General features: G+C 46.9%; 1 protein-coding gene across 2 annotated transcripts in view; it reads right to left on the bottom strand.

Moving 5' to 3' along the window:
* CTXND1 (cortexin domain containing 1) overlaps positions 1 to 27,487 on the bottom strand; it is a 55,456-nt gene that overhangs the window by 14,876 nt on the left and 13,093 nt on the right. The window contains exon 2 of one of the 2 annotated variants that reach the window (XM_025437653.3): positions 1,664 to 1,746. The exons of the other annotated variant lie outside the window; for it this stretch is intronic. The gene's annotated coding sequence lies outside the window, so the exon portion shown is untranslated. The remainder of the gene's footprint in view (positions 1 to 1,663; positions 1,747 to 27,487) is intronic. 2 annotated transcript variants of the gene reach the window in all.

Below are 27,487 nucleotides of genomic sequence, written 5' to 3'. Positions count from 1 at the left end.
TCCCTCTCTCCTCCCACTCATGCTATCACTCTTTCTCTCTCTCATATAAATAAATAAATCTTAAAAAGAACTTTTAAATATCAGTATGTACACACACTTGTTTAGGGGTGGGAGGTTAGGGCCCTACTCACTGCTAGATTGAGACCTGCTTCTGCTTTAATTGGGAGATTTAAGAAAAGGGTAAGCAATATTATTATAAGTGTCTACATTTCCATCATGCAGAATTTGTTTTTTTTTTTTAAGTTTATTTATTTATTTATGATAGTCACACACACAGAGAGAGGGGCAGAGACACAGGCAGAGGGAGAAACAGGCTCCATGCACCGGGAGCCCGACGTGGGATTCGATCCCGGGTCTCCAGGATCACGCCCTGGGCCAAAGGCAGGCGCCAAACCGCTGCACCACCCAGGAATCCCCAGAATTTGTAACTATCACCTAATCGTATTTGCTTTTCCTTTTTGTTTCCATCAATATATTCCTCTCTTGTAACCACTAACCTACAGAGTCATCTCCTCTCACCCTATCTAGCAGTAACACCATCCTGAGTGTGGTATGCAGTTTCCATTCTGGGCATCCATGGAAATCCTAGGGTTCCTTGAACCATACTTTGAAAACACATTCAGGGACACCTGGGTGGCTCAGTGGTTGAGCATCTGCCTTCGGCTCAGGGCGTGATCCCAGAGTCCCAGGATCAAGTTTCACAGTGGGCTCCCTGCAGGGAACCTGCTTCTCCCTCTGCCTATGTCTCTGCTTCCCTCCCTCCCTCCCTCTCTTGCTCCCTCCCTCCCTCCCTCCCTCCCTCTCTCCCTCCCTCCCTCTCTCTCTCTCTCTTTCTCTGTGTGTGTCTCTAATGAAGAAATAAATAAAATCTTAAAAAAAAAAAAAGAAAACATGTCCACTTCACAGACAAAGAGACCGGAATATAGGGAGAAGATGGAGTTTTCTCAGGATCTCAGAGCAATGGAATAGCTGAGTTGGGAGCAAACCCATCTTTCTGACCCTGGCCACAGGCCTTGTGGTACTGATGCCTCATGGTTGCTGGTGGCTCTTGAGGAAGGCTGAATGTGCTGGAGTGGCACAGCAGGACTCTGGCCTCTGAAATCCCAGGCCCAGGGTCTGACTTAAGTTATTAATGATACCCTGCACAGACTGTAGAGGTCAGGCCTCAGAGAGAGAGACTTTTGATCACCCCTGTCTTGTCTGGGGCCAGGATTGGGCTCTATAACCTTGGAATAGGCTCCAGAAGAAGATTATCAGTGTTTTCTGGATCCTTCCGGCTGGGAGGAATGCCAAGGATGCAGACTCAAAAAAAACAGATTCAACTTTCCGCCCTCCAGATGGAGTGTGCTCATTAACCTTAATTACCGGGCAGACACAAGTGCCATCCAGCTCTGTTTCAGAGTGAGGACACAACACCCGGGAGAGATAGTAACCCAGAACTCAGCTGCCTTTCCCAGGGAGCTGAGGGACTGGCCTTCCTGAAGGCCCGCTCAGGGCTCGCCAACATAGCTGAACTGTCCTTCAGCATGGGGCCTGCACGAGCTGGGGGCTCCATCTGCCACCTTCCTGGGGAGACTGGAGGTGAGCCTGTTTCAGAGGCAGGGACTCTGGCCAGTGAATGACCCCAAGGGGACTGGCTGCTGGACTACCTCAGCATACTCACCAGAGCCTGCAGTGTTAGGGTTCAGGTATAGCAGATCCAAATGGAGAAGAGTCCTGCCAAATGCCACAATTCAAATATAGAGCCTGGGAAGAAGTATATAAGTCAGGGTTTTCGGGAAAAACTAGCAATAAGTGTACACAAATATAGGATCTAAGTATAAATCTGTGTCCTTCTTCAGGGCTGGGGGTGGGAGGCCCAGATCCTTGATTTTATGCTGATATATTTGTTTCTGTCCATACATGTGTCTCCGTCTGCTAGGGGTGGCTTATGCAACAAGAGTGTCTGTCAACGTCTCAGTTCTGGAGGCTGGAAGTCTGGGTTAGGATCTGGCAGGGTTTATTTTCGGTGAGGGCTCTCTTCCTGGAGTCCCCACGGTCACCTTCTCACCATGACCTTGCCTCAATGTGCGTGCATGCAAAGAGGGAGAGGTTGCTCTCTCTTCTTCTTTTTATAAAGTCACCAATCTATTCAGAATAAGACCCTGACCTTTGTCACTGCATCTGACCTCCTAAAATCCCTCTCCCCAAATACAATCACACTGGGTGTCAGGATATCAATAAATGAATTGGGGGGGGGCATAATTCAGTCTGCGGCAATGTGTGAGTTCCTCAAGGGAAGGGTCCACGTCTGCCGGAGGGGCAGAGCGATCTGGAGCCAGGCCAGGCTCACACTGTGTGGGCACACAGGCAATGTTGAGAGGATGAGGACCGGTGCTTGGCCATGGCCATCCAGACACCACTAGTCAGAAGACGAGATGATTGAAAAAACAATGCCGCTTGTTATTGTGGGGATAAACTTGAGGCTGTACCGACGCAGTGAACCCACCCAGAAAACAAAGACCAGAGCTGGTCACGAGCCATCGTCAGCTGGTTCTATAAATAGTAGCGGAGCCATTATGAAAGGTGACCTGTCAGAATCACTTCCCCGGATAGCAGATGGGTTAAGTGGATGGTGTTTGCTCAGGACAGAGAAGTTATCCAGTGTTTTAACCTCACACCAGTCACATTGTCCTGTGGGACTGCACTTGGTGGCCTCGCTCATCCGTCAGGGTAATTAGCAGGCTGGTCAGTGTATGTTCAGAGATGATTAAGATCGTGACATCTACCAGGACTGGAGAGAGGTGTGGAGGGGATGGTATTCATGGAATACTGTAGTTAGGACTTGTCTTCCAATATTTAAACCTCTCTTATAGCTAAAGAACCTTCCAGAGCAAAGAGGCAGAAAGAAGCAACACCACTTTGGATAAAAGGGAAGAGGATGTGTCTGCCACGAGAGCGCATCATCACTGTGCCATGCTTGTGCAACCCATCGGACAATCTGCCTTCTCATTCTAGAATAGATGCTGATGCTGCCGGTATCACTGGGATCTCCTTGGACTCCCTTAACCAGTCAGTGTGCACACTTCCCAGCCTCTGCATGTTTTGCTCCTAGCAGCTCACATCTAACAGTTCCTTAGACAGCCCTTGGGTCACTGCAGCTGCCCCATTCATGCAAGCAGGGAGCTGGAAGTGCCTGGGAGTTCATGCCACTTGTGCCCTCGAGGACTCTTAGCCCATCCAGATTGAAGAAGATGCTGCCATTGGGAGACTCACCATCAGGAAATCAGGTGCTAACAGAAGGCCAGGGATGAGACTAGAGAGATGAGATGTGTTGCTCATGGATCCTGCCAGCAACCACCTCAGCAGAAGCCAGGGATAGAAATGAGATTATCCAAGAAAGACCTTTGGAAGACTCTCTCATCAAATGGAGTGCATCCCTGTGACACACATGGGCAACACACAATAGTTCTGAGATTGTTATACTGGTAGAAACACTGCCCATGGCGTCTGAAAGGGACAGAGAAGATAGGATGAAAGAAGGCTGCTGGGTTCTCAGAATTCTGTAGCAGAACACAGGCTGATGGGAATGATTGCCATAAACATGTCCTGCCCTTCAGGAACATGAAAGAATGACTCTCCAGGCAACAGCTTTGGCCCAGGGGACAGAGATATGGGTATAGAGGGTGAAGCCTTGAACCCCAGATTATTCCCAGGCCTTGAAAATGAATGGAGTTTTTCTGGTGGAATTTTGGAATTGCATGGGACTGATGACTCCTTTTTTTCCTTATTTTTTTCTCTTTTGAAATGGGAATGTGTGTAACTATTTTTTTTTAAGATTTTATTTATTTATCATGAGAGACACAGAGAGAGGCAGAGACCTAGGCAGAGGGAGAAGCAGCCTCCCTGCGGGGAGCCCAATGTGGGACTTGATCCCAGGACCCAAGGATCATGACCTGAGCCAAAGGCAGACGCTCAACCACTGAGCCACCCAGGCGTCCCATGTGTGTAACTATTGTCCTATGCCTGTCCCATCACTGTATTTTTGGAGTAGATAACTCCTTTTCCACGTCCCCACAGGTGGAAAGGGATTTTATCCCAGATGGATCACATGCAGAGTGTAACCAATACCTAAATCAGACAACTGAAATGAGATTTTGGACTTCAGGTTGACAGTATAATGGGTTGAAAGGGGTGAATTCATACAGGATAGACACGAATATTTGGAGGCCAGAAAGCAGGCTGCAGGAGGTTGAATAATTACCACCCCCACCCCCAAGAAATCCACAAGGAATCTTCAGAACCTATGAATGTTATCTTAAATAGCACAAGGAACTTTGCAGATGTGATAGCTAAGGATCTTGCGATGGGGTGAATCTCCTAGGTTTTCTGGCTGAGTGCTCCACGTAACTGCCACTGTCCTTGTAAGCGTGAGGCGGAGGGAGGTTTGGCTGTAGCAGGGGAGGAAATGTGACCATGGAGCAGAGATGGTGTCAGGAGGCCAGGAGGCCAGAAAGAACCAGCCTGTCAACACCTTGATTTTGCCCCCTTAGGATTCATTTTGGACCTGTGACCTCCAGAGCTGTAGGAACACACATTTACATGATTCTAAAGCACTGAGGTTTGTGGCAGGTTGTCACAGAGGCAAGAGGAAGTCACAATCCTTTTGACTCTTACAGCACATCTTTAAGAGGCAGAAGGCTATTTTTGCTTTCTTTCCCCAGGATTGGAGAAATTGAAACAAACCGACCAAGGGCACACAAGAACATGATGTCTGGCTACCAGACGAGGAGTGACTCACTGGCAGACTGTCAGAAAAATAAGTTTCCTTAAAAGGGAACCGAAAACCCAAATGAGGGAGGAACGTGTGCAGCAGCTTTGGGTGCTGATGCAGTCATAGGAGGCAGCCACAGCTGGGGAAAGGGGAGGGAGACAGTGACAGACAGAGAGTCGCCCTGATGGTCACACTGAGGCCCGGGCCCTGGTGCTCTGGGTGCCCCAGCTCTTCCCAGCCTGCTGACCCACCACACGCAATAGTGGTAACAGGCCGGAGCAAGAACACTGGCAGAGACCCCAGGGGGCAAAGGAGGGCGAGAGGGCAAGGCTGCTTCTCGTCCTTACCCTGAGGAGTCCATTCATTGAGGGTGAACCTGGTAAACCTCCATTCCTCACACAATCACCCCCCAGTATAGGACACCCCTGGAAAAAGCACCTTCACTTCTGGGAGGCAGTGCACCAAACAGGACCAAGAAGAGACTCGCTTTCCAGTGGTTGTGAGGAACAGATGTAGGAAAGAAAGGGTAACCCTGCTCTGTCTCCCTAATGCTGTGGAGGGCACTGTGGTGCCTGGGGACTGCTCTGACTCCAGAGACTCGGGGACCTGGGTTTGCATCCTGGCTGTGTGGTTTGCTTGAAGAAGGTGCTCTATTGGGCCTCAGTCCCTCTGCCTCTGCCTGTCAGATGCAGCTGTTACTGTGCTTATGGGCCATAACTGGGGTCCGATGACAGGGCCACACCTTTCCTATGGCCCGTGAGCACAGGACAGGACACACTTTGGAGGTTTCAAATTATTCCCCATCTGCTCAGAGCCTGCCTTCTCTCCGCTTCACTTGTCTGACATCCCCGAATGGGGCCCTGGGCCTGCCTGGCTTCAGCTGGCTTTTGGACCCTTCTCTTCTTCTCAGCCAGCATATGTCCCCAGTTACCTGCTTAGCCTGAGGCTTCAGTGTGCAAATTTGGACGTGGAGTCCAGGCCGATGCCGTGTGCTTGCTGGGTGAGGACCTTCATGCCCCGTCCCAACTTGGCCTGAGGTCTCGCCGCTTGTCTCCAAGGGTGACAACTGTCCCTGGTTTCCTCCCCACGGTGGCCCTGTTTGTGCCTTCCACTGCGACACCCCCAACCTCTGGGAGGACCAGGTCAAGTCCTGTCCGCAACCCCCGCAGGTCAGGTGCCTCCACTATTTCCAAGCTTTCTGGAAACATTAAAGAGAAATGTTCTTATCCCACAAGTAAAGAAAATCTGAGATGAATGCAAGTCAACCACAAGCCCTCTGAGCAAAATAAAATTGCTTGAAGAGGCACTTTATCCAAGGCGCAATGAATCGGAGTGAAAAATTCAGGGGGAGGAAGACAGGGAGAGAAGAAAAAAAACCAGTAAGGCGCTAATTACAGTGCAAACAATTGTCATAAATAAAGATACAGAACAATGCAAATGTTAAAAATAATTTTTGAAATAAGTTACATGATCAAAAGGTTTTATAAATATACTTTGTACCTCAAATTCCAAATTATTTTGATGAAAATGAGTGGGGTGGAGGTGGAAAGAAATTAGAGCACAATGCATTTTTTATATTATTTGGGCAATGTCAGGAAGTATTGCTTTAAAATTGATAGAAAAAACAGGATCAGATATGTGTTTGAGCATTTAAAGCTAACACTGGTAGAATGGCCTGGAATATTTGAATAGTATGGATTAAGAAGCTGAATAGACATTTTTCCTGCCTGTAGGGAATACGAGTTATTTTCAGATGTTCACAGAACATTTACGAAAATTGATTTCATATAAATTTACAAAGAAAACATCCATACATTTTTAAATGTGGAAGCTTTATAAGCTGTATTCTCTGACCACAAAGAAAAAAAAATTAAGCAAACCAACAAACCCACAAGTCATTTTGATTAATTTTTTTTAAATTGAGTTCATTAAAAAACTGAGGTGAATTATAGAATATTTAGAAAATCATTCTAATGAGAATACCACCTATTAAAAGTTATGAGATGAGGTGAGCGACAGCTGTTACTGCCCTCAGGGGCAAATTCGTACCTTTCATTACTGAACCAGAAGAATCAAATGCAGTGACACAAGGAATCCAGCGGGACGGTTATATAAACAACATCGAGAGGATCCAGAAGATGGGATCAGTAAAATTAAGAGCAAATATTCATAATTCACAAGAACAGAAAATCAGTAGCATTAAAAATAAACCATTAAGAAAGTTCTCTAAAATAGTTTAAGCTTGGATAAACCCCTGGAAAAAAAGAGAGCGAAATGGGCACACACACATCTCCAAGAATGAGAAGGAGATGCAGCCACAGAGAGGAAGGAAATCGATTATAGACACCAGGCAGTGCTACGTGGAGCTCCGCCAATACATTTAAAAAATTCAATGTTGGAATGTTTTCCAGAATGTGAAGGGTCAAAACTGACCCAAAGTGTTATTAGAAGCCCCAACACACAACCTCCAGGAGGGCTTGTTGAGAGTTTCTACTTGGCCCGAGGTGTGCTAGTGTCCGGCAGCCAGAGCAAGGTCAGGTGCACGAACTACATCGGGGCACCGGCGGTTCCTGTCCTGAGAGCTGGGGGTAGCCCGGCGGCCACCATCAACGTTCTTCTTCCCTTGTTCATTTATGTTCCTCCTCGCCATGTAGGGACCACAAAACAACACATTTCCTGTGAACTCTTCTCTGGAATGGCTCAAACTCCAATACCGTCTACTTTGAGTATGTTTCTTGTGATTAAGAAGTCCCCAAGGTGCTTATTTATGACCAAAGGGCTAGTTTGCTCATGCCTTCCAGATGGAGTGTCCCCTTGAGGCCAAAGGAGGCCACGTCACCCAGGAAGCCGGTGGACATCAGGAAGTCTACTCCAGTGTCTGTGGCAACAGTTCAACTGGGGTGGTCCCTCAGGGGAGCTTCCCAGCATTCCTCAGTGCTCTGCCCAGAGTCCCTAGAGTCACCCCCACATGTGGGCCATGTTCCTAGGACACAAGACAGCCTCCAGGATAAGTGAACTGGGACTAACCTAAGGGTCCAGAGCTTCAGGGATTGGAGCCATTCCTCTCTCAAGAGAACCCAGCTCTGCGCAGGGTCCTGCCCCAAGCCTAATGCTCTTGTCCCCATGATGATTTTATCTCAGGGCTTTTATTGCTCCTTCCTCCCTTTGGGTATCACTTAACTACTGGGATAGGTTTAACTTGCATCTTGGTGGGAAAGGGGTAGAGTCTCGATCGTTTCCATTCCTGAGGCTTCCAGGCTTCTCGCAAATATGCCAGCCTCCCCCGGGGCACCTCCCACGGTCTGCGTATCAGCACTTTATGTCCCAGAGAGAAATGTTCATTTTCCACCTTTTGACTATCCTGCTATAGAGAACCAACATGACATTGGGAAACAGCTATCTATACCTCGTCCCTCATTAGAAAACTCTGAAGGCCGTGTCCTGGGTCCCCGGGGGCTGTGGCTCTACCCAACAGGACGGAGCTGTGTCTGCTCTCTCTCTGGGGGTGTGTGTGTTAGGCGTGTGGCAAAAAGAGACACTTTCTTTTGATCGTATTTCCCCCAAATTCATGCAAGTCCCCCTTGCAAGCTACACACAAATTGATTTCCTGTGTCTGAAGGGTGAACAGACAAAAGCCGCCGTCTTGAGAACCAGGGGAGAGAGGTCTCTTTTCCAAAGGACATATTTCATTTGTTCCCAGCCTGGAGTTGAGATGTCCCCATTTCCCCTGCTCACCACTTTACACGAGTCCTACAGCAGCGGAGGGGCTGATGGCTCACACCTACTCTACCGCATTTGCAAAAGTAACTTGAGCTTTGGTTTTGGATCTTCTGCCTTAATGCAGAATCAGAAGTGGAGGCTTCAGAGGTCACGCCATCCAGAGCCCGTATTCAGAAGGAGGGAGACTGGTGCTCAGGGAGACAAGTGGTGGGATTCAGGGTCCCCCCCAGGGGACCCAGACCCTGGAATCTTGCAGGCGGCGAGTGCCTTGGCGTTATCCATGGTACCTCCAACTAGATTCTCTGGTGTCCTTGAGCTGCTTCCAACGGCAGAAGGTAGGTTCTGATGCCAGGACACGAGGGAGAAAATTCGTCTTGTGTTTCAGTGCGCGCCAATTATAAGCTGGGCCTCTCTTCCACTATGGGCTGCATGGTAGCACAGCTCCTCAGGGAATTAGGGAAAAATGTAGGAAATGAGACAAGACTGCCAGGGATGAAGTCTGGTGGAGATCCAAGCAGATAAGGGGTTGGCATCCCATTTAAATGATTATGATATTGGTTACAGGTTTCTGGTTAATAAGTTCCACCAAATTATGGAAGTTCTCTACCTAGCTGGGACAAAGTACTTATTTTTCTTTTAATTTTAAACAATTTTTTAAAAAAGATTTTATTTATTTATTCATGAGAGACACAGTAAGAGGCAGAGACACAAGCAGAGGGAGAAGCAGGCTCCCTTTGGGGACCCCGATGCGGGACTCGATTCTGGGACCCCAGGAACATGACTGGAGCCAAAGGCAGATGCTCAACCACTGAGCCACCCAGGTGCCCCCAAAGTACTTATATTCTCTAAGTTTCAATACCTTATATAGAACACAAGGGATGATAATAACACAGGCCTCATAGGACTGTTGTCAGGATCGGATAAAACACATGAAGCTCCTAGCACAGTGCCTCACACACAGTAAACACATGGTAAAATGTGCTATTTTTATTGGTTCTAGGATTCTAATGAGTTTCGGGATTTCCTAAGATAAACATGTGTTTTTTTTTCCTTTGTCTCTGAGTAGATAGAAATCTTCATGTTGCAACAACTGTATATCCTGGAGCAAATCCTACTCGGTATGTTATCTTTTAATGCATGGTTGGATTTGAATATTAATATTTTATGTGAGGTTGTTACAGTCATTACTAAGTAAAATGGAATCTATTGATTTTGTGTGTGCTATTTTTTTAAGATTTTGTTTATTTATTTGAGATATATATATATAGAGAGAGAGAGCACGAGTTGGGGGGAGCGGCAGGCAGAGGGAGAGGGAGAAGCAGATGCCCCGCTGAGCAGGGAGCCCAATGTGGGACTCGATTCCAGGACCCTGAAATCATGACCTGAGCCAAAGGCATATGCTTCACCTACTGAGCCACCCAGGGGCCCCTGTGTGTGCTATTTTGTTAAATTTTTTGTATCTAATTTTTTGTATTTTGTTAAATTTTTGTGCTAATTTATAAGCACAAATTGGGGGAGATTTCTTTGTGATTCTGTGCTGTTTAGTGGTTTAAAGAAGAGGAATTATCTGCTCCTCAGAACAGTTTTGAACTCAGCCTATAATCATTTTTTGTGTGTGTGGGAAATTGGTGATGGATAGCACTGTTTAATTTTTGAACAGATGATGTGTATTTGGATTTTCTACCTCTAACAGCAATTTGAGAAATCTATTATATTTTTATAAAATTGTCCATATTATATACATATTCAATTTCAGTGACATAGAAGCATGCACAGTATTCTCTTGTTATTTTTTATGTGTCACTCTTGCTTGTGATTATCTGCTTATTTCTTATTGCACACGTTACTTGGTTGTGTTTTCTCTTGGTCAGAACTTCCATAAATGTCTCCATTTTGTTAGTATTTTAAAATTATTGATACTACATATCCACTGTTTGATTTCTCTTGCTTTCCAAAGAATTACTCTTGTCATCCATTATTTTACCTTTTTAAATCAATATTACCTACGGCATTTTTTTCCTGCCAATACTTTATTTGAAGCAGGTAAACATGCAGAAAATTAGAGAATATAGTGAGTATCTGTACTATTCAGCTTTAACCAATATTTACCTTTTGTCATATTCATTCCCTTTTTCTAAAACAAACAAGACAGAACTTAATTATATATTTTAACCAGACCCCATGCCCCATTTTTATGTTTTTACTATACAAACAGGTATTCACACACAACATTGAGTGCTATTTGCTGCAGTTATTAGGTCTTTTTCTTGTTTGGCGTTTGGACTTTATTCTAGGTATCATTTCTTCATTGGATTTTCTACCTCTAACAGCATTCATTGGTCCTGTGCTTTGAAAATTCTCCCCCACGCCCCCAGTCTGTGGCTTGTCTTTTAATTTGTTCATAGAATCTTATTTATTCTTGCTCAGATGTTTTAAATTTTAATGGCCTCATTAATCTCTTCCTTTATAATTTATGCTTTCTGTGACTCCTTAAATCCTTTCCTATCTTAAAGTCAAATATCTTCATACACATATATAATTTTCTTTTTCCTAAAATTAGGACATTTTGGTTTTCTTCCTTAGGTCAGTGATCCATCTGAAATGGATTTTCCTGTGGTCTGACATGGGGTTCAGATTTATGTCTTCCTGTATGTAGAAAGAGTTGTCGTATCCCTGATGACTGACTAGCCTGCCTTTCTGCCGTGACTTGTAACCTCAAGTTACCGTGTAAACATGAGATCACCCCGGGCTCCCTATGCTTTTATACGTGTCTGCTGGCTATCCCTGCACCAATACCACACGGTCTGAATTCACCTGATATTGGCTTTATAATTTTTTAAAAAGATTTTTAATTTATTTATTCATGAGAGACACAGAGAGGCAGAGACACAGGCAGAGGGAGAAGCAGGTTCCATGCAGGGAGCCCGACGTGGGACTCGATCCCAGGACTCCGGGGTCACGCCCTGGGCGGAAGGTGGCGCTAAACCATTGAGCCACCCGGAGCTGCCCTGACACTGGCTTGATAATACATCTTGATAACATGCCAGTCCACGCCCTACCCCATGGGACTTTTATTCAAAAGCAGCGTGGCTCCTTGTACGTGTTACGATCATCTGATCATCTCATTGGGATGTTGATTGGAACTGCATTGAATTTTAGATCAGTAGCAATGAATTACTGTCTGTATGATACAGTATTACCTTTTCCCACTCATGAATTAGCCATTTAGGCTTTCATTCATGTCCATTCATCATGTTTTGACCATCTGGCCACGGGAAAATGCATTTTCTGTTTGTAAACTCCTGGGTACTCTGCAGTTTATGATAGGCATTAGCTTGTTCCCTTTTGAATTTTCTATTGGGTTGTCATGTGTATATACAAACAACAGAGATTTTTTTATATATGAGCTTTAAATTCCACAGCTTCCCAAGTTCTATTATTAATTTGTTTATCTTCTATTTAGAAAATCAGTGTCAGGACGCCTGGGTGGCTCAGTCAGTTGAGCTTCCGATTCTAGGTTTCAGTGCAGGTTGTGATGTCAGGGTCCTGGGATCGAGCTCCACATTGGGCTCTGAGATCAGCTTAGAGTCTGCTTCTCCCTGTCCCTCTGCTTCTCCCCCTGCTCTCTCTCTAAAATAATAAATAAATAAAATCTTAAAAAAAAAGAAAAGAAAACCAATGTCTGCAAGGAATACTTTTTCTTTTCCTGTTGAATCTGATCACAAGCAAAATAGTCAACTGTGGGGGTGACAGGGGGCATCCTTGTCTTGTTCCTTATTTCAAAGGGAATATTTCTAATCTTTCATCATAAAAATGATGAGTTTTGTAGGTCTGAGTTTGCCTCTTTCTGCTTTTATTAGTTTTTGTTGTTCTTTATTTTAGCTTCACAGGTTGACAGTTTAATAAATTTATTTTCAATCTTTCTTGTTATATATAACAATAATTTTTAAGGCTATGGATTTTTTAAGTATGATTTTTTTGCTACATGCATGGAATATATGTTATTGTCTGTGGATTTTATAGATCATTTTTCTCATTGCTTTAATTTTTACATAGTTTTGGATTTTTATTTTGATTTAAAGTTTCTTTGGAAATATGATTTTTCAAGAATTATTAAATAGTTAGAAAATTTTATTTATTTAAAAACATTTGTTTTTGGGATCCCTGGGTGGCGCAGCGGTTTGGCGCCTGCCTTTGGCCCAGGGCGCGATCCTGGAGACCTGGGATCGAATCCCACGTCGGGCTCCCGGTGCATGGAGCCTGCTTCTCCCTCTGCCTGTGTCTCTGCCTCTCTCTCTCTCTCTCTCTGTGTGTGACTGTCATAAATAAATAAAAAATTAAAAAAAATTTTGTTTTTAGTTCTATTACACTGTGGCCAGAAAACATAGCCTCTTCAGATTTTACTCTTTGTGGTTTGTGTATGTGTGTGTGTGTGTGTGTGTGTGTACATGATTAATTTTTGGAAAATATTTCATGGACATTTACAAAATTTGCTATTCTCTGTTTTAGGCATGTGAGATTTTATATGTATTCATTAGACCAAGATTATTCATTATGTTATTAGAATCCTCTTCCCTCATGGCTATTGGATCCATCCAACTTTAAATTTATATTCATTTTTATGGAAATTAAAGATTCTGAATTTAAAATTTTATGGAAATTTAAAACCATCCACAAAGTAGAGATAGTAAAGAATCTTTGCCAAACCCAACGTCATTAAGATCTTCTATGTTTGCTCCCAGCAATCACTCAACTAAATGTCTGTGTGTGGTGTTAAGTAAAGTTCATTCTTTCCCCAAAGGGGATCCAGTTCTCTTGATTCATTTATTGAAAAGACCATCTTTCCTCCTAATGAACCACCATGGCACTTTGTTGCAAGTCAAGTGATCTGTGTAGGTGGGTTGATGTGCTGACTTTGAAGTACATCCACAAATCCTTTGAAAAGGTGGAGTCCATGGTGCCTCCCCTTGAGTCTGAGGGGGGGTCTCTGTGGCCCCATCATGAATAAAAGGAGGTAGAAGTGACTTCGGGGCTGGGTTAGAGAGGGCCACATGGCTTCAGCTGGTCTCACCTGTGCCACAGGCTCTGGGAGCTTTGGGCTGCCGTGCCAGGAGTTGGTGCCCTGTGGAGAGCTCGTGAGACCCTAGGGGTCCTGCCTCATCAGGGAGTCTTCCCAGCCTGGTGCCTGACATGTGGATGAAGACAGCTTCCCGGGGACCCCAGCCCCAGCTGCCACCTGCCCACGCCACTGAGAGCCCCTGAACAGTAGCCGCTAGCTGAGCCCACTAAACCCCCAGATTTGTGCACAAAATAAATGACTATTTTAAGCCAAGATTGGGGTGGCTGTTATGCAGCAGTAGATAACCAGAACAGCCTGGGTCTGGACTCCTCTGTCCTGTTCCACTGCTTTTCTTTTCACCAACGCCACATTTTCTTCATTCTAGCTGTAGTGTAAGTCTTGACATCTGCCAGTGTAAATTCTTCTCATTTGTTTGTTTTCAAGATTATCTTGGATATTCCTGGTTCTTTTCATTCACATAAAAATTTTAAAATTGGCTTGTCTATTTCCACAGAAATACACCTGCCAGGATTTTGATTGGGATTGCACCAAATCTGGATCAACCTGGAGACCATCGGCGTCTTCACAACACTGAGCAGTCCAAACAATGAACATGGTAGGGCTCACCATTTCTGAGTCTTTATTGACTTTGAGCGCTGTTTCCAAGTTTTCTGAATGCCTCAGAATAACTTTGTTTTGCCTTTACTCATAGACTTGTTTCGTTGAACATAGATTTCTAGGTTCAAGATGATCCTTTCTCAGAACTTTAAAGATATTGCTTCATTATTACCTGACATCTTAGCACTTAGTGTCAGAAACAAGACATCTAGGGTGCCTGGGTGGCTCAGTTGGTTATGTGTCCAACCCTTGATCTCAGCTCAGATCTTGATCTCAGGGTGGTGAGTTCAAGCCCTGTGTTGGGGAGCCTACTTAAAGAAAAAAAAATGAAATGAGACATCTAATTTTTCTTTCCATCGTTGGCCACAAATATAAGTTATTTTCTGATCAGGAAGCTTGTAGGATTTAATCTTTGTTCCTAATATTTAAAAAGTTCTACAAGAAGATTACTAACGAGTGTGTCTTTTTTCCATATTTTTTTTTTTTTTACCTTCATTGGTTTGGGCACTTCTTTTTAAAATAAGAAAAAACTTTTATTGAGGTATGATTGACATACAACATTATATTAGTTTCAAGTGTGTAACATAGTGAATCGATATCTGTCTATGGCACAATGGTCACCCCAACACTTCTAGCAAACATCTGTCACTGTACAGAATTGCAGTTTTTTTCTTGTGATGAGGCCTTTTAAGATTGACTCTCTCATGGTGAACATCTTGATCCAAAACTTCAAGCCTTTCTTCAGCTCTGAGAAATTGTTTCCTATTTTTTTCTTTCCAACATCCTCTTGAGTCTGCCTTTCTGGTTGTATTATACAGATACAGAGTGCTGGAGCTCTGTCTTCCATGCCTCTTGCTTTTTTTCCCCTGCAGGTTGTCCTTTGTTTCACACCTTTGACCTTGAAGTTTTTAGTTGGTGATCTGGTTTCCCCACCAAGTTTACCCTGTTACTCACTGCCTCTGTTAATCCTTCTGTTTTGTCCATTGTGCTCTGAATTTCAAAGACTATTCCCCCCTCTTCTCATATAGTTCTTAGGTCACAATAGTTTGCTTTTGCTTTTATGACATGTATTTTGTTACTTCATAAAATCAATATTCCTGAGGATACACATTAAAATTTAATTTTTCCTCCTGGTCCCTCAGAGCCTTTTTTTTTTTTAATTAAAGGTCATTTATTCTAATTGCTCAACTTATTGGGATGCTGAATGTCCTCATATCTTTTCTGCCCACTTTTATGAATGGAGGTGCAGGTGCCTCTCTGTGGGTGGCTGGTGGAGGTCCTTGCACGGCTGCCTCGGTTTGGTCCCTGAGCTGTCTCCTCCAGGAGCAGAGTCCAGCTGGCACAGGGATGGGAGGGGAGGCTCGGTGCATATAGACCGAAGCAGATTAACCCTCCCCTTCCCTCCTCCTACATCAGGGTATGATGGAGAAGCCAGACCCCAACTGCAGCCAATACAGAAAGATCAGGGGAGAGTCCTGGTCCACAGAAGCTGCATGTGGGACCCAGGGAGAGACCTCTAACCTCCTTCATCAGCTCTCTGATGCCCAATTGCTCTTGTGGTCTCCTGAGAGTGTTTGGGTTAGGATGGAGGAATGTTTTAGAAAGCAAAACAAAACAAAAAACCTAGAATATTGTTCTTTTGAGGGGTTTTCATCTCCATGCATAGTTGCTATGGTGGTCCCAAGGGTCCCCCCTCCTCGCCCTCCTTGGCCTCGTGCTGTGCGAGCAGTACCCCAGAGCAAACGCGGTCCATTTCAGCAGCAGGTGTGCATGAGGCCTTGCGGTAAACAGAAAGCTGCCCTGGGTGAGGCCTGCCCGGCGCTTAGACTACACGTTTCCCCACCTCCCCACGGCCGAGTGCTCCAGCCTTGCTGCCAGGGCTCAGTGCTCCGACCTGGGTGCTCTTGTCGCTCTGCTGGGGGCAGTGACACCCGCTCCTGGTAGGTAGGGGCCAGCCTCTGACACCAGGGCTGAGCACTCGGGCATCGACTGCCAACCTACTCTCATCTGCTTCATGTCTTCCAGAAATCCCAACAGCCCTCAGCCCACCTGGACACCCCGAGGACACCCTGACTCAGTTTCTAGCACTGCTACATTTAGAGTCTGTGTTTTGTTTGGTAATTTCAGCGGGAAATATAGAGCAAAGGGAAGGAAAGGAACAATCAATTCACCATTTTTAAAGGAGCAAGACTTTCCCCCATCTTGCTTATTTGTCTATTAACTGATTTAATAGTTAATAATAGCCCTCATATTTGACTAAACTAGGGTTCGTGGTTTATTGAGTTTTATAGAGTGCACATTGCAGGTGCTATTTCAAATTTACTTGTTTTGTGAAATACATCATTTCCTACATGTTTCCCCTGACTTTTAAATTTCAGCTTCTTCCTGGGGCACCTGGGATTCATAGTGTAAATCCTGCAAGTATGCAAACTGTGCTGATTTCTCCAAGCAGGGCCAGTGATGCTCAACCTTCAGACTCTAAAATCCAGTATGCCTAGGGACGTCTGTGGGGCTCAGCGGTTGAGTGTCTGCCTTTGGCTCAAGTCATGATCCCGGGGTCCTGGGATCGAGTCCTGCATCAGGTCCCCGCAGGGAGTCTGCTTCTCCCTCTGCCTATGTCTCTACCTCTCTCTGTGTCTCTCAGGAATAAATAAATAAAATCTTAAAAAAATAAATTTCAGCTTCTTCCTTAATGTTACAAAAACAAGACAAACACAGTAACCTTGAAATGTAAAGAAAATAACTTCTGTTTCCTATAGCAGATGGAATGTCCTTTGGAGGCACTTACTGTGATGAGGAGTGGGAGACCCTTATTATCAATACCATGTCTTTCACATTATGTTTTTTCATGTTTATCTTTTAAATTGATCAGCATTAAAATTTTTATTCTGCCTGAGTGTACTTACACTCAAATAAGTTGATATCCTTGTTACAAAAAATTTTTTTTAAATAATAATACTTTGGGAGAAGGGTTGACTTTGTCTGATATCTCTGGACGTATTTCTGGGGAATCTAGGCAGAATCATTAAAAACAAGTAAATTGAATAGATGTAAATTTTTAAAAATTTTTGGGTATAAAATTGCTGAACAATTATATTGTACACCTCAAACTAATATAACTCTATGTTAATTATGGCTGAATAGAGAAAGGAATAAAAGAAAGAAAATTTTAGGCAAAAAAAATGTTTTTGGACAGTGTGTGATCTGATTGCAGTACTATCGACAGAGTCCTTCCACTTTAAAAAGTCTCCTTTGAGTTTTGATATGTGTGTCCCACTTCCCAGCCCCCAGGGATGATCCCAGTGAATTGCTTCCTTAGGTGAACGTGGGGTGTTCATGCTCCCTCCTCCCCAAGCAGACATCTGGGGACCTGAGGGTGTCCCTGGCGGTGGGCGATGACCAGTCCTCAGATCCATGCAGTGTTCTCAGGATCTGTACTGGCTTCTGTTTCCCAGATGACTATGGCTGGGCTGTGCTGGTCCCTCCTGGACCCTGCCTATATCCAGGTCTCCGTGCACAGAACTCCTTCTCACCCCACTCTGGGCCTTGGTCCCTCTCAGGCTCACGTCCCGGGATGCATGTTGACGTCTGAATGCCCCGCACATGGTGCACAGGCGGCAGGGAAATGGGAACACAGTCTCAAGACTTGCCGTCCCTGCGCCATTTGTCCTGCACATAGGGGCCACAGGTGGGCTCACCCTAGGGTCCTGCAGCTTCCCTCGTGGCAGGTCCAGAAGTGAGCTCCTGGCCCCTTCCATGTAGCTGGGTATCTCGAGAGCTCCTCAGGTGAGACCCTGAGACTGGGGTGAGGACAGGTTGGGACTTCCAACAGTCTCCTGGGCTGGAGGGACTGTCAGGCCTGCTGTCTTCTCTACATGAGTGCTCCATGCCTGCCTTTGAAATTACTGGTTCACATTGGGGGACGCACAGACCCTCAGAGGCAGTGCTAGGAAATGCTCATAGCGATGTGACATTGTGGGGACATCCAAGTGTATGTTAACAGACTCTCTCCTTGAACAGGACACAGGCGAGCCAGGTGTGAGGCACGCGGTACATGCTGAGTATTGCTCATGCACGGTAAAGCCATGTGTGAGTCCATGACACATTGGAGATTTAGGGAAGAAGCCAGCTGGATAGTCTGAGAAGGCCTGTCTCCATCATAATCTGCTTCCATCCTGCGGCCTCAAGCTCAGTGGCCTGGGGGTGTGGGGACATCCTCTCTCTAGGACAGAAACTCTGGGACTTTGACAGTTTAATGGAAATTAAAGCATGCTAGAACATCCTCTGTTCCCTCGGCATTCTGGCTCCCAAGAGCAATACTGACTTGGCTAACAAGTTCCACTATAGGGTATGGCAGTCAAAAGCTGAATGGGAGGACACCTGGGTGGCTCAGTGGTTGAGCATCTGCCTTTGGCTCAGGGCATGATCCTGGGGTCCTGGGATCGAGTCCCGCATTGGGGTCCCCACAGGGAGCCCACTTCTCCCTCTGCCTATGTCTCTGCCTCTCCCCTTGTCTCTCATGATTAAATAAATAAAATCTTTAAAAAATTTAAAAAGCTGAATGGGGCCTTTCTGTTTGCATTCATGTGCATGTGCTTTGGGCCAATGAGGGGACAAGATTAGGTGCATAAAAATACAAAAATACCTCTATATAGCTTGTAATTTGTCTTTTATATTTATCTCAAGCCAGAAAGTTCTACTGAGGCTTGAACAAGCTTCCCAAGATACGACAATTCTCCTTTCACATTGTAGGCTGAGAGGCCTTGGTAGAAAATTGGTAACAATGCAGATTATTCCTGCCTGACAGCAGTGCAAAGAATTTTGTCTGGTAGAAAAGATTGCCCCAAAGGATATGGTTTAATTACTCTGTAGGACATTAAAAAGTTCTCTGTAAATTAGCAATCTTATCCAAGCAGGCTTTCTTTCAGGGACTTGAAAGACTCACTTTCTCCAATTCTCTTTGAGCCGGACTTGCATTGTAATGGTCCCATCATTAATGAATTAAATAAATCACTGCTCACTTCACATATTTGCATGAGAGTTGCGATTCTAACTTTTTGAAAATCATACTAGGACACTTCTATTATCCCCTTGGGAACCAGACAATGCATCAAAATTGAAGATCATTCAAACCGCAATGCCAACATGCAGAGAAAATGCAGTGTCTTTATTTTATCTATCATTTAAGTCATCTTTTTCTGAACGTTAAGTATAGTTCAAATTTTATCAGATCCAGTGATTCATTGCAGCCTTGTAAGGCAACCCCAGGGAAAACACGTTGTGTGTGTGGATGGCATGCCCCAGGTCCTGGGAAAAGGCACCTTCGGGTATGGTGGTGGCCCTCGTGTCCTGGTCTCTGGGGCAAGATCACTGGTCTGCTGCTTTGGGTGCCCGGTGGTGCTCCTTGGCACGGGCCATGGGCTGTGTGCCTTGGGCTTTGATTTTGGTTCCTTGACTGACACAGCTCCTCACCTGCTCTCTCCACTGCAGAACCCACGTCCCCGTATCTTCCCCGTGGGCCTGGCTCACAGGCTGCAGAGGAAGCAAGGAGCCTGAGAAGGCAAAGCCTCCCCTCTCTGGATCTCAGAGGACACTGCATCTGGTGAGCAGTGCTTTTAAAGAAATGTGTCCTTTCCATCTGAATGGTCAAACTTACCACATTGAACTGCTCTCTTAGCATTTTTAACGTCTGAGACTCTGTTGTAATGCTGCCCTTTAATTCTTGATATTGGCAATCTGCATTTCTGTTTTCTTCTTTCTTCACGTTCATAAATGTCATTGATACTTTCAAAAAGCTAACCTTAAGCTTTGTTGTACCATTGCTTTCTATTGAGTTGATTTCTATCCTCACTTTTACTATTCCTTCCCTTTGGTTTTCTTTGGGTTTGACTTGCCATTCTTTTTCTGGTTGATTCCATTGGATGCACATATCACTGAAGCCGGAACTGCCTTCTTTCCTAACCGATGCACTTAGAGCTGCCCACCTTCCCTTCAGCGCTACCTTACCTGCAACCCACAAGCTCAACATGTTTTCTCGTTTGCATTGTGATTTCTTCTGTGGCCTGTGAGTATTTAACAGTGTTTGTTTAGGACACCTGGGTGGCTCAGTGGTTGAGCATCTGCCTTTGGCTCAGGTCGTGATCCCGGGGTCCTGGGATCGAGTCCTGCATCAGACTTCCTGCAGGGAGCCTGCTTTCCCTCTGCCTATGTCTCTGCCTTTCTTCTGTGTTTCTCATGAATAAATAAATAAAAATATTTTTTAAAAAGTGTTTGCTTAATTACCAAACATTTAGAGATTGTCCCAGGAAGATTCCTGTGATTGATACTGGAGTCTGCTCCCTACTTCTCCATGTCTGTCACACAATCTCCAACAAAGCTGTCACTCATCCCTAAGGGGCAAGGACCCCAGTCCTCAATGTTTCCTCAATGAGTCTAATGCACTTTGCCTTTCCAAGTCTCAGCTTGGAGAAGAAAAATGGGGAGACACAAATCTCACTACCTTCTGTCTCTCTTTCTTACCATCCTCTGCTGTTTTAGTCCTGCCTTGTTTTTACTTCCCTTGGGCCAGCGTTTCCTTCTTGAATGCAGCGAATATCTCATTAAGGACACGGGCAAAGCTCTAAGCCGCGGGAGAGATTTATGAGCCAACACCTCTAAATGGGTTTGTGATATGCTAAACAGAAAAGGAAATAAGGGAATTTGGAAAATTTCTTCTCGAGAAAATAGCTTGGGTTGTAAGGCTATTATTCTGCTGCATAATCATATTTTTGATTGTCAGGAACTGAGTATTAGCGTAGCCTTTCTTTCGCATGCTTCTTGTAGCATTCTAATCTGCTTGCAGGCGGATTGTCGCTTAGGATGAACTGGGTGAAGGTCATACACCCAGGGATGGGCAAGAGAATGGCCCATTCACCTTCATAAAGACATTCCCCACTTACAACAAGAGAAAAGTCTGTGCATGGTGAGAGCAGTGACCGCTGATACCTGTGCACAATTCATATTTTGGAAAAGGGTCGCCATTCATGGCCTCATGGAAGCAGTAACAATGTGGTTGCTATGGCTACCAAGCTAGGCAGCTTCCCAGTCTCAGGCGCCAGATGATGGGGAGGTTCTGGGGCCACAGTAGGACTGGGGCATGGGGACCCACAGTGGTACTGGGGAACATGAGTTCCTGTATTTGGAGGATCGGGCGTGGGGTGGACATGGGGACGGCCAAGCCATAGGAATGGGTGAAATCTGGCCATGACCATGAAGGCCCAGATGCATAGTCGGCCAGCAGAGAGGTGCCCAGGCTGGGAGCTCGGGTGGGAGCAGGAAAGCAGAGAGGTGCCCAGGCTGGGAGCTCGGGGTGAGCAGGAAAGCTGAGCCGAGTGGGCAGTGCTGCAGGAGCAGAAGGCATGGTGCCTGGCTCCAGGGTACCTTCCACCCTGGATCTCGGAGGGGTCACATGCTCCCTTTTGTTGTAGACCAGACTAGTGGCCAAAGATATATCTAAGAAACAGCTAACATTTCTAATTTGATTGCAATTTCATTTGTGCCCTGATGCAATTAATGACCTTTTACTTTACTAAACATTGGCAACAAGCCTCTAGCAGAAATTTTAAATGGAAAGAATCAAGCCTTCCCCTCCAAACAACGAAATCAAGTCACGGCAAGAGGAGGTGAGCAACTTTGTCAAGCCGCCCTTCGCAGCCCGCTGAAGGCCCCGCAGCAGCGGCAGGCACAGGCCCAAGCCTGCTATCTGTGCCCTCTCACCACCCAAAATAAAATCCAAGTGCCTCAGCGGAAAGCTCCTTTCATAGTATAGACCAGGTGCCCTCCCAGGTATGTCTGCACAGCAGAGTTAATGCCCAGCCACCCAGCTGGAAATGGAAAGTGGCACCTACAGAAGGCTCACTGGTCGGGAGAGCATGTGCTTGAGCTCACGTCCTGGGACACACAGTCCATGTTCCAATCCCAGCCAGCCATGCAACACCAGACAAACGAGAGAACCTCTCCAGGTCTCAGCCTCTGTATCATTCACATGGGGGTGGTCGATCCCCCTGGATCTTACCGGATCTGTGAGAAGAATGAGGATGGATGCTCGTGGTGCTTAGCCCAGCATCTGACACAGAGTAAGCGCACAGTGAAAATACCACCTATTGTGTTTATTTTTGTTTTGATGGTGCCCCTCTATAGGACTCCGTCTCCCAAGCTGGCCGCAAAAGATGCTCCTGTCCTTTGGCCTGCAAACCCCGGGTGGCTCTCGGTGGTGGCTTCCCCAGAGCACAGCCAATGACACAGCAAATAGCCTGGTGTCCTCTGCCAGAGGGACATCCTGCAATGACCAGATTCCCCTGGGGACACTTCCCTCCACCCAAAGGGAGACCAGAGGGCTGTGGGCTGCACTCTGCTGGGACAAAGGGCAAAGGAGAGCTACGCAAGCTTGCCTCCCCCACAACAACTCAGACCAACAGGGGTGAGCTGCAAGAGACCAGCGTGGCTGTCCCCAAGAATGATTAATCTCCCTGAAATGAATGGCCCCTCCAAGGCAGGAGCTGCAGTGGCTGTGCGGCTCCAGCCGTGGGACTCAGCTGTATAGGCTAAGGTGGCAGTCGGGAACCCACACACCTGCCTGTGGGTTCTGTGGGGCGCTCAGGACTGGGGGCACCATCACCGGGCTCCATGTCCACTGCCTCCATCCCCATAAACAGAGGAAAAGAGTGTATGAGTCCCTTATAACAGGAGCCAGTTTGCTGTAGAGAAGCTGAATGACCTTGAGCAAGTCTCTGAGTCTGGTGTCCTCAAGCAAATGGATGGAACAGGTTTCAGGGCACCACGCAGAAAATGGAAAACAAGGACCCCCAGCCTTGTCACCTCAGGAGGGGAGGGATGATTAAGGAAGCCTGACATTTGGGAGGCTGCTCCTCTGAGATCAGGGACACTAAATCAGTAAACGCTTTTGTAAACCAAGCCATGTGCTAAATTAGGAGTGTGATTAGGGTCAAGGATGGATGAGAACTGGAGCAGGAGTAGGGTCAGGTGAGACGGGGCTGCCTGATGTGTACCTAGAAATAAATCTGTGACCCCGCACTTCAGCCCTGCTCTTTTGATGGAGTCGTATCTGTCAAAATGTCCCTTTTATCACAACTGCTCTACAGACGGTCCGCTGCCCAAAGTCCTGCTGTGCACAATGGCCCAGGCTGGTTCTGAACGCGAACCTGCTTCTTGACTGTGGTCCTCTTTGCTGAGGCAGGAAGAGAGCAGGAGGCTGAGGGGCAGCCCTCAGAGCTTGAGCAACAGCTCTGCCCCTTGGTGGCTGTGTGACCCTGGTAAGGCTGAATGACCTCTCTGCACTATGCGACCAGAGACTTCCCCCACCCCTCAGCTGCTCTTCCCTGTAGGACCACGATGAGATGGTGAGAAGGCGAATGGGCTCTTGCACTAGTTCAGCTATAGGGCAGCCAGCCTGCCCCTCCCTGCCGGCCAGCAGGTCCAGAGCCCGTGCCCTGGGCTCCTGGGCTCCTCCATTCAAGGGATCGGGTGTGGTCACCCCCAGGTGCTGTCAGAGTCCAAGTGAAGGACCGGAGCTGCTGGAGCCTGTAGATCAGGATGCTCTCTCCAGGCACCAGAAGCACATCTCAAGGCAACCTGCAGAAGTGATGCAGGACATTTGCCACGTTTCCCCGGGTGGATCTTGGCACGAGCACGCCATAAATTGTGCCTGTTTGCATAACCCGTCGTGGGCTTGGCTGGCAGGGAACAGCAACGTCACTATGGAGGGCTGCAGGGGAAGCCATGCACCGGGCTTCTGCGTTTAGCTGGACCTCTCTGCTGAGGACTCGTTTCGCCACTGGACATCTGCACTGGGATGTCCGGAGAAGCTGCTCTGGGCTCCACAGAGGCACCATCGTGCAGCCTGTACTTCACACCCAGCACCTCCCCAGCTCCCAGAGGCCCTGCACCCTCCATGCTGCTGGCCTGCCACCAAGAGCTGAAGCCTTCCGACCTCAGCTTGCTCATCTGCAAAATGGGTGAGGCAACAGTAACTGCCTCAAGAGGGGCTACAACAGTGTCTGGTCCGCAGCAGGCACCACAGAGTCCCACCTGCACAGCTGTCAGGGCCTCAGTCCCTTCGGGCTGCTGTCACAGTCTGCCACGGGCTGGGCAGCTCATAAGCGAGGGAGGTTTAGTTGGCAGAGTTCAGGATGCTGGAAGTTCGAGATCAAGCTGCCAGTGAGGGCCCTGCTCTGGGGCACAGGGGCGATGAGGGAGTGCTGCAGGGTCCCTTTCATCAGGGCACTGATCCCACTTGGGGGGGCGGTGCTCCTCAGACCCTCATGCCAGTGGCTAGGATTTCAATATATGAGTTTGGGTGGGAGGAGAAAACATTCAAATGAGCAGCTGGGAACCATAGTCCTCTAGATTCACATTCTCAGCACGACAGTTCTGGAATGTGTTGGATGGAAAAGGGTGAGGGTCACCCTGAGGACGGCTCGGTCCTGGCCCCTCTGGGATGTGCCCACCAGGCTCCCATGGGGTCAGCACCTGCTATCTTTCCTTGTGGGGCCCCCAAGATGAGAAAGGCTTCTGCATTTTTAAATAATTGAAAAAACTGGGGGCCCCGGGTGGTTCCATCGGGTAATCGTCCATCTGCCTTCGGCTCGGGTCATGATCTCAGGGTCCTGGGATGGAGCCTGCTTCTCTCTCCCCCTCTGCCTCTTCCCCTTGCTCATGCTCTCTCTCATTCTCTCTCAAGTAAATAAAATCTTAAAAAATAATAATAAAAAATAAGTAATTGAAAACACTAAAAAACCGAAGGCATAACACATGGTAGTCATCTGGGATTCAGGCATCAGTGCTCGGGGGACGGTTTTCTGGGAGCCCAGGCCAGCTAACAGCTCACCTACGCACAGAAGAGTGGGGTGCGCTCAGAGATCACGGACCCACAAAGCCTAAAGCACTTACCACCCTTCGCTTTGTGGAACAAGTGTGCTGACTTCTGGGTGAGAGGCCCTGTGAGGTCCAGCTCTGTGGTTCTACAGCAATTCCCAGGTGTATTTACTCCCAGCCTGAAGTGACAGTTGTTCACATTCTGAGCCTTCACTAAGGGCTGCAGCACTGCCTCGGAGTTGTCCCTGACCTTTCACTAGCTTCTCCTGGCATCCCAGCCCTGGGACTCAGCCCTCTCCACTCAGCCCAGTCCTTCTAGCTCCCTCGTGGGTCCTAGCACCCTGTGCCATGGCCCCCTTGTGTCCCCTGCTGCTCACCTCTTCGTTCCATGCCCACTGCTAGACTAACCATCCCAAATGACCACGTTCATCACCAACTTGCTACAGTGCCCACCATCCCCACCATCAAGTCAGACCCTCAGCTAAGCACTCAAGGCTGCCTTGAGTGGGTCTGCCCCAGCCTCCCTGCCTCCCTGGCTGTAGGAACCCCTACAGACCACCCAGAGCTGCTCCTCCCATTGCTCCTGACACACTGGATGCCTCTGTTTGTGTTAATCCCTATACTTGGAGTGTCCACCCTCACTGACCAGCCAAAGTCTCTAAGCCTGGCTCAACTGCCTCTTCTTCCAGGAAACCTTCCCAGACTTTCTGGGTCCCACTTCAGAGGTACATTTACCATAAAGCAAAAGGAGCTGACATTTCAGGGCCCCTCATTCATGTGGGTTCCTTCCAAGACCTTAGGCAAGCGCTCCAACAGCATGTCCATGGCAGATATTTTAGCGTATTTTGCAAAAGTCAGATGTATTAGCTGGAGTCGATGAGGACCAGCCCCTCTTTCTAGCCCACATCCTGACCTCTCACCTCTGGGCTCACTTTCTCTCCATTCTAGAGGCCTCTCAGAGCCGGCACTACTCTGGGGATCTGGCCAAGGTGAGGTTCAGTCATGAGGACACTTAGCTTGCATTTAGTGGGATGTGTTTCTGTGGCCCACGGTGACTTCTGTATAAAGAGGCCATGCATACCTCTTTTTATGTTTTAGCTTTTATTTTAATACCAGGTAGTTAGCACACAGTGTTCTACTAGTTTCGGGTGTGTAACGTAGTGGTTTTACCCACTACTGGGTGGTAGGAAAGACTCAAACTGACGTCTGTGTAACTTGTTGGCTACTAGTATTAAGAATACGCTCTATGGCCTCATATGCTCAGAGATTCATGGTCAAGCCTTTGATTCGCTGGGTAAAGGCAGGTTAGTCTACTTCCAGGGGCCTGTGAGCATTCCACACTGCTTCCCACCCTGCAACTGCTCCCGGGGCTTTCTTGCCCTGGGGATGGGGGGCTTTTGGGGGCCGCCAAGCCATCCGCACACCCTCTGTCACTCAGGGGTCCCCCACCCCCAGCAGCTGGAAGGGGTCCAGCCCTGTCATCTGTGCATCTCACTGGTTTGCTGAGGTCTGACATGATACACTGACACCCACGAAGACGAGGAGAGGCTCACACTACACACGACAGTGCAGACATCAACAACCACTGGTTAACGAGGTTAGCCAGTGCCTCGAGGACCGCAAACACCTTGGAATCTTCCCACTCACACGGGCGAGAGCTCTGCAGAGCCTTCCTCACGGAGGATCAGCTACGTGATGTTATCAGCAACGAGCTGTGTAACTGAAAGAAACATTTCTAAGCTAAGCCAATAAAAACTAAAGGTTGGCCAACTATGCATGAAGACTGACAATGCTGCTGTGTTCTGTAGAGGTGATCTTACTGAATCTGTTGAAATATACACTAGAGATCAAAATTCAGCCAAAATCATAGGAGTGAAAATATCATGCAGGTGAGTCAGCAGTTAATTTCTTTTATGGATTTTGTGATGTTTATGGTATCTTTCTCTCTTTAAGACTTACTTATTCATTATAGAAAGGGGAGGGGGCAGAGGGAGAGGGATAGAGAGAATCCCAAGCAGACTCCTCGCATTGAGCCCCACGTGGGGCTCGATCTCACGACACTGAGATCATGACCTGAGCTGAAATAAGAATCAGATGCTTACCGACTAAGCCACCCAGGTGTCCCCCCATCTTTCTCTTTCTTAATTAAAAAAACACTTAAATGTTTTTATCACTTGTAATTTGCTGTGACTTACTTTCTCATTCTAATTAAAGATCAATTTTTGTGCTACATTTTGTTTTCATAATTTTGTACTGCTTCATTAAGGAGGGCTCCCTGCACTGCGCACACTCTTTCAGGCTCTAAAGCCTGGGCCTCCCCTCGTCTGTCACCATCAGGTTGGGGGGGGGCAAGTTCACCCTCTCTAGACAGTCCTCGTACTGTGCTGCGGGGATGCGGCTGGAATCCCATCATAAGCAGACCCGCGTCAGCCGAGGGGCACGTTGCCTGCCAACAACCCCCCCAA

This window comes from Canis lupus, chromosome 3, assembly GCF_003254725.2.
Source record: "Canis lupus dingo isolate Sandy chromosome 3, ASM325472v2, whole genome shotgun sequence".
NCBI lineage: Eukaryota > Metazoa > Chordata > Mammalia > Carnivora > Canidae > Canis > Canis lupus.
This window is presented reverse-complemented; position numbering and strand designations above follow the sequence as displayed.